This window comes from Magnolia sinica, chromosome 12 (assembly GCF_029962835.1).
Source record: "Magnolia sinica isolate HGM2019 chromosome 12, MsV1, whole genome shotgun sequence".
Taxonomy (NCBI): Eukaryota; Viridiplantae; Streptophyta; class Magnoliopsida; order Magnoliales; family Magnoliaceae; genus Magnolia; species Magnolia sinica.
The window spans coordinates 12,458,274-12,466,666 of NC_080584.1; positions in this window are offsets into that span (position 1 = coordinate 12,458,274).

Sequence of the window (8,393 nt, forward strand, 5' to 3'; positions counted from 1 at the left end):
TAATGTCTCTGCATCACTTGAACAGATTCCTAGAGAAATCCCTTGCATTAGCTGATAAGTTCTAAGGTTCTAGGATGCCATGGTTGGTCGAATGGCCCAAATCATGATGGTTTGATGCTCATTTGAGAGGAACCTAGGCCCGTCAATACTTGTTCTAACGAGTGGACACAATATACGGTTATATAGTTGGTGGGTCCATTGCACAGACGTGTAGATAAGCATCTATATCATGATGGGGCCCACATACATGGGCCACCGTCATATGGGTGAGCTAGCACACTACTTTTATTTCATGTACATCACACAGTGTATCCCCGTATACGTCATGTATATGATATTTGCAACCTTACATATATATGTGTATATTATACATGTATCACGTGAGCTCTGGGCGGACAGTGTGGATGTGTGTCCAGGTGCACTGCATCCCGACCTTGGACGGTCTATATTCAGTGTGCACAAATGTGGGTTCCACACATGCAGGACTCATCATGCATGAATATATGAGGCATGCCCACCTAGGCACCTAGGCACGTGTGCACCTTCACACATGTGACATGGGTGTCGAATCCGAATGGTTCATAAGATGTGGAATCCCAACAAACCTTAGGGGATAAATTTTCATCCTGATTTAAGATTCTAGTGGGCCATAGCAAAGATAAATGCACTTTCAAGGGAAGAAACTGTTTGCATTAATCATGGCCCACCCAAGTTTTGGTTCAAGGTAAAAATGGAAACCAGGGGGTTTTATGAGGTTCTGCTCCAAGTGGACCATTCAGATTTTCCAGATTCATCAGCCATGGGGAGATCTCAAAATTTTGCAATCGGTTTACGTGAACTGATATATTCTGTTTTCACTCGCTGGTGCATGCATGCACCCACAATTTACTTTACGCGTGTGGGTCCTATGTGACACGTTTACATCCACCCATGTATCATATATGCGTATACCCTACGTAGTATAACATCACATATATTGTATATTTTATATAATATATGCACTTATTTATGGACCGTTCAAGTGTCCAGCAACCACTCGTCCAGATCTGGACGGTGCAGATGGGTTTCTCTCAACCCGGCAAGACAGAGGATGGTGTGGATATGCAGTAGGGTCGGCCACTGCATTCGTACAGCCCACCATTCTTCTTCAATGTGTGGCCCAACATAGTGAGGCCCACCTGCAATTTGCAGGGCCCATGACTAGCCCACTAGTATGCACGTGAAGAGCTTCTTCCCTGCATGCCATTTGGAGCCATTTTCTCGGACGGTTTGTAGCTGGATTGGGGTCCAGTTTTGAGACCCATTCACAGCACAACTTTGATCAGTCTTTGAGGCCGGATCGAAGCCGATCAAGGGCTAATCTAAGAGCTCAAATCAACACCCATTCCCAGCCTAAATAGTGCTCGAAATAGGGCCATCTGATGGCCTGTTGGACCGTCTGGTTTCAGCTCTAAATAGAGCTCCAAACAGGCTTGTTTCTCGGCCTTGTTGTAGGTCTGATTTCAGACTTAAATGGAGGCGGAGATTGGCTCAGCTTTGGCCCTAAACAGGGTTCCTCCTCAGCTGATATCTCGGTCCATATCACAGCCATTGTCTGGTTTGGACTCGGACTGAAACAGGGTTGAAATACTCAGCTCAAAGCGTCACTGTATCGGCCTTATTTGGCCTGGGTTGAAGCTTAGATTCAGGGCCATTGGTTGGCTTAGATCCTGCTTAAAATAGGGTCCTAATGCATGGCCCGATCCGTCCCAAAACAGGGACCAAATTTTCGGTTTCCTCGGACTGATTCTCAGCCATTGATTGGCTTGATTCCACCTCATGTGTGGACCCCGCTCGAGAGCTATTCCCAGCGCCATTAATGGCCTGTTTTAAGGCACGCCTCCTGCTCAACACTGTGCTTTAGTTGGGTTGGTTTCAGCCCGGAACAGGGTCATGGATTGGCTCAGTTCCGATTCGAAACAGGGACCTAACGACAGACTCAACAGTCCGTTCTATTGCCATTGATTGGCTTGCCCTCTGATCTAGTTTCGAAGCTCTACAGAGAGCTCAAAACAGAGCCCCAAACAGGCCAGTTTGAAGCATGATTCTCGTCTCAAACAGAGTTCCATTTGGCCTTTATGTATGGCCGTCATTCGGTCCTCCATCAGTCTTCCACGGTTGCCATTGCTGGGCCGACACTCAGCCATTGTTTGGCATGATATCGGTCCAGCCACTGCTACCCAAACTTAGCTAAAACTTATAAAGAGAGGGAAAGAGAAGGATCACCTGAGGTGGGTGATTGTCGACTCTGTATTCAACCTATAACAGGAGAGAACGACTCCCTGTTTCTCTCTCCCACTGTTACTCTCTGTCTACCTGCTTTCGATGAAATTTCCTCGGGCTACAGGACCCTTCTTATAGATAGAGGGAGAGAGAGAGAACGGCTGAGATTGCTCTCCCTCTTGGATGGCTGAGATTCATCCTTCCCAAAGAGGAAGGGCGGTCCCCTCTTCCCTCTTACCACAGGCTCTTGGTCAGGCGATTTCTTGGCCGGGATGGACGGTGGCATTCAATCTCCTTCGTCTGTTTACAAATGATCAAATGGCTATACCGTTTTGTTCGTGTGGGTCCCATGAAGAGATTGGAAGGCTTAAATGGCTCGGAAAGTGGCCGTGGTGGGCCACCTAAGTGCTCAAACACAGTCGGTTTAAACCTCTGTTGACGGGAGATATTTGTGTTTTGCAAAATGGTCGGTCAAAGCATATCTGACCGAGCTAAAGAGTTTGGTGTACTTCGCACCTAAGTGTTCTTTTTGTGTACATGCGTTGTATAAGGGCCCGCTGAGATGTCAGTATCATAATCCATACCGTCCATTCGCATTGGGAACCCTTCAAAGGGACCCTGGCCCATTTTGGGTAAATGGTGAGACCCAGGTGGGCCATGCTAACCACATCTTGACCCATAACGGATGATTATAATTGTCCTGGTGATCAGATTTACCCCAAATCGATCGTTAATGGCTAAAGTGACCCTGTGGGTTGTCCACATCTTCAAGACTTGTTACTACCCATTTAATAATAATAATTTTATTTTATTTCATTTATTTTGTTGTGTATATATATGTATTTATATCATTTTTGTATTATTATTACCATTGTCTGCACACTATATATATAATTCATGTTGTGGGCCATACTGTAGGTCATTAGGAGTTAATATCATTATAAACCAATCCAACGATTGGATTGTCTAGTATTTCATTATTGATAATTCTAGGGGTCCAAATGAATGTCTAGGTGAAATTTGGGAGTTAAATAGGATGGATCTTTGTACGGGGCATTGTAAACTGATGAATAATGGATCTTGTGATTTTGATCTCTACATTGGTTTCATACAGATCGATTGTACTAAATAGGTGTATGATGAGATATCATCACGCTTAAGATTATACAAATAAGATTTTCATTTATTTAAATACAGTTCAACTTGTGATAGTCAAACGGACAGATTGATTCCAAATCTTATTATGATGTTGTGAGTTGTCATAGTCTAAAATGTTAAGGGTTAAGATGGATATATAGATTGAGGGTTTTGGATAGTGACGTGTAAGGTAAATTATGTGGGTAATTGCACATATGTAAGCTAATTTGGATCTACATGGTGACACCCGAGTACTGAAAGTATGGGGTGTTACAATTATCCTCCAAGATATTCAGGAGGATCTCATGAAATCAATTACAACACGTCCCGAGGATGATATCTTTCGTAATACGTAATCACCATCCAAGAGTCATTGTGAATATACACCACCACCCCAAAAAGGCTATAAATAAGGACTCCGCCTATGGTGAAAGGTACGCAAAATCTCTAACCCAAAACTCCTCAATACTACAAGACCCAGATTCCTGGCCTGACTTTGGCATTAGAGGGTCCCCTCTCTATCCAGGGTCTCCTTTGTCTTCTTCCTATGCAGGTACTCCAAAGTCTAAAGAAGGTGGACTAGATTTTTGCATTAACAGTTATAATCATGCAATGAAAGTGAGTTTTAAAAGGGAAATCAAAGGTGGATCCTACATAATGTAAGGTCCAAATCAACAGTGATCGTCCATTTTTCAAGCCATTGCTCAGACGGTTAGCATCATTTGACCAAATTAATTTTTAAGTAGGATAGACCAACATGATGGTTAACAAATAGGACCATATTCTATATAATAAATATTGTCCCCCAATTTTCTAGCTGTTGATCGGATGGCTAAGATCCTCTACCAAAATAACTTTTTGGTATGAATCTTCAATAGAGCTCTGGCCCACATGGTTTATGGTCTGGATTGCTAATCAGACGTTTTATACAATAATAAATAGGACCATCCATTACTGTGTATTGATAAGATGGTTGGGATCGTTAGATCATGAGTGATTTTACAAGCTAATTAAGGGTAATGAACGGCAGACCAACATCATGGATGATCCGAATCAATGGCTAGATATGTTTTTAGTATAATCAATATGGACTGCTCATTTTCATAACCATTGATAATAGATTGGTTGGGATCATCCCATGACTTGACTTTTGAGATCGATGGGCCCCACATGATGGTCCCTGTTGGACTATCTCCATTGTAAGCTGTATGGATTGTCTATTTTCAAGGACATTGATTAGATGCGGATAAAGTGGTTTTTTCCATAGAGATGGGCAATCAAAGGTGGGATAATCATGGAGAAACCAAATCAATGAGATGACATTTTCCAATAAGAATAATCAAACTAGCCTGTTTTTCCACTAATCAACAGCTGGAGCTATCTTTACAGCGATGGTCAAGTCATGGTCGGTTAAAGGCGCAATATATGTGATAGAGATGCTGTGACCCACCAAATTACAGTATTTTCCAAGAAAAATCATAGCGCGCGTCAACCAAACACAATTTAAAACTCTTCTTATTCCCCGTCAAAACTCAATGTGTCACCAAAAATCCTTATTTCCACTAAGAAACATTAAGACAATTTTAAATTTTAACGCTCCTGAGTTTGCCAAAAAAAAAAAAAAACCCTCATAATTTGCTCCTCTGCGACTAAATATCTAGGGCTGTCAATGGGTTAGGTTCTATAATACTCATACCCAAGTCTTGCCCAGGTTTGTAGTACATGTGCTTGGGTTTTGGGTCCTGATGAGCCTTGGGTCTTTACTCATGCTGCTGTACAGTGGTAGCCTCATATATATATATATATATATATATATATATATATATATATATATATATATATATATATATATATAGTTTGAGTACCCATTATTGTGAAAAATCACTAAGGTGTGAGTGCATAGGTAGATGGATGGATTAGATCACACACAGGTGCCACTTTGACGCATGCATGGTATATAAATAGGCTTTTTTACATTCTCACGGTTTGGAAACTCACTTCATTGTTAAAATAGTCAATATATATTTAATGCATATTATAGTATTATAAAAACTAACTTGACCCAACTCAACTATGATAAAAGAAAAAAAAAAATTAAGACCCGAACCAGGTTGCTAACGGGTCCAAAAGGAGATCTGGACCTGCTTAACAGGTTTGGGTCCATTACACGGGCCGGTACCCATTGACAACCCTACAAATAGACCTCAGCATTACAAGTGGGCAGCTAAGTGAAGGTCCCAAGGGCGGGACAATGTAAGTGTCTAATCGGCAGCTAGGATCATCCGACCAGTTGGATTCTCCGTTCACATTAACCTTGCACCTGCATGAGACGTGTATGGAAAGTGAGTGTTTGATGACTTAGATACGACAGTCTAGCATAGGATCCCTCCCCATGAGAAAAAAAATCAGGCCTAGTCAATTTGGGCCCACAAAGACAAGGAAAATGCCACTTTCTTTGTGGGCAGGTACGGAAAATAGCGTTTGATTGCTTAGATAAGACAGTCTATGATAAGGATACGGAGACAAAGCAAATGCCAGCTTGCATGGAAATTGAGTGTTTGATGACTTAGATACCTCCTCAGTAGGAAAAAAAATCAGGCGTAGACAATTTGAGTCAACCGAGAGACAAAGCAAATGCCACTTTCTTTGCGTGCAGTACACGGTGCAATTTTTTGACCAATCAGACTCTCGCGTGTGGAAAAATGACACGTGTACAAGATCTAAGCCACTCATCAGGTAGGTCTATTGTGTGGATGCTGGGGATTCTAGGTGTACTGGCCCATCGCATGGGCCTGGTGCGAGGATCTTCTCTCCGGTACACAGCCATGGCGATGGGACTAGAATCACCTGTCAGACTGCGACACTTGTTTTACACAGTGTGTACAACACCCAAACTCCTTTAGCCCACAACGTTGTATATGCAGCATCCACTCTGTCCATCAGATTCTATCTTCAATTATAATCCCTAGATAAAAACTTCAACTAGAACCACATTTCAGGTGGGCCACATCACAGGGAATAATGTGGATGGAACTTCAATCATAGGTTGGTGTTCGAGGCCACCACATTGCGTATCTTTAATCAAAACTGTCAATTAATTTTAAATCATGCGGATACAGTTAAGGTATGGAAGTAATGCTGATGGGATTCTCAGACAAGTCACACCTCGTGAAACTATAGGTTTTAGGAGCGATTTCACATTGATTCCATTGGTGTCGCAATTATCAAGTTTCTATCGATCTGAGTATGTGCAGTTCCAATAATGGTTCTCAGCTGATAGACAGATTGGATTTCCATATATGTATATTGGTACCCCTATGAATCCCATTGTTGTAAATGAATTTGGTCCATAACAACGATCTTAGAATATGCATATCTACGTTGAGATTTGCTAAAGTACGTCACAACATGTTACGGTAGAATCCACAGGGACTTTAGCATTTGGATCCGGGTCCTCTTTCAATAATCAAAGCCATTAATATTACGGATCTCACCTTGGATGAGTGATACATAAATATCAAAAGCTCATGGATTAGTCCTTTGATCATTGGGTCTTTCCTTTCAAACGTGGACCATCACTTAACTTTAAGTAATCAAACAGTTTTAATATTTCGGTCCTGGCATGCCCTTTGGTTAACCTGAGTCTGCATTATGATCTATCATATAAACCGTTTGTAACATTTGAAAAGGACCCTGATTCAACTGATAAAGTCGCGATGTATCCTATTTTACTGCATATCTACGAACACACGCCAGGTAGAAAGTGCATGTAGCTATTTTGTTATAGGTGATATGATCAGCTTTGCTACGCACCCGCGTGTACGGCAGCAGATTACGTCTGACCCGGGGCTGTGTACAGGAGCAGGCCATGTTGCACGGGTCATGTGCAGGTCACGAGCTTCGCTACGCACCCGCGTGTACGGCAGCAGGTCATGTGCCCGGGAGTAGATTACGTCTGACCCGGGGCTGTGTGAGCCATAGAGATATCCAGGTGTCCTGGGCTGTGCGAGGCTCGCAGGGATATCCGTAAAAAATCCACTCTGCCCACCTGTTTTGAAAGGCTACAATAGAATAAGATTCAAAATCAGGCAAATCAGGCAGATCCAAAACTAATGTGGGCCATACCATACAAAACAGTGGGGATCGAACATACTTTGCTGACAGAAGTTACGTGTCAGGAAGATTTCTGTTCCTACAGTTTATCTCACTGGTAATAATTATATAAATGGCTTAGATGGCATATAAACATCATGGTCAACTCCAGAATGATTTCAACCGTGGATGTGGTCCAACTGAGTTTTAGATCTGCTTGATTTTTAAAATCATCAATTTTGATCTTTCAAAACATATAAACGGGGTGTATTTTCCAGGGTCATTTCTCTGGACCCATACAGCCCCGGGCATAAAATAGATTTCTCTCTGCCAGAAGTCACAAGAAAATCCGTGTGCTGTGTGAGCACACGATTGGGCCTGGCCTGCTCCTAGCTAGGAATACACGGAGGCTTTGAGGAGCCACCGTGATGTATAGGGTTTATCCCCAAAATCCATCCACTTTTCCATATTATCTTAGAATACCAGCTAAAAAAGAAGCAAATCCGAAGGTCATGTGGACCACACCACTGGATGAAATTGTGATAATGACACCCCAGTTGAAACTTGATTAGGGCAGGCTGTGATGGTTAGTTGCCGTCTAATCTATTCACAAGGTTATATAGACTTGGATGAAGGGAAAACATAGATATGGCATTAAGTTTTAATCCGTATTATTATGTACTCTTTTTTTACACTGGCACACACACCCCCACATCCCTAGTATTATGTAGTCTACTTGAGACTTAGAACTGCTTAATTTTTGGGCTTCTACCCTAAAATGATTTGCAAAATGGATGGACCGTATGGATAAAAGCCATACATCATGGTAGCCTCGTAGATGTCCTAGTGGCACTACATGGCTAAGCTGGCAAAATGGATGGGTAGTTAGAGCTGGGCATCGG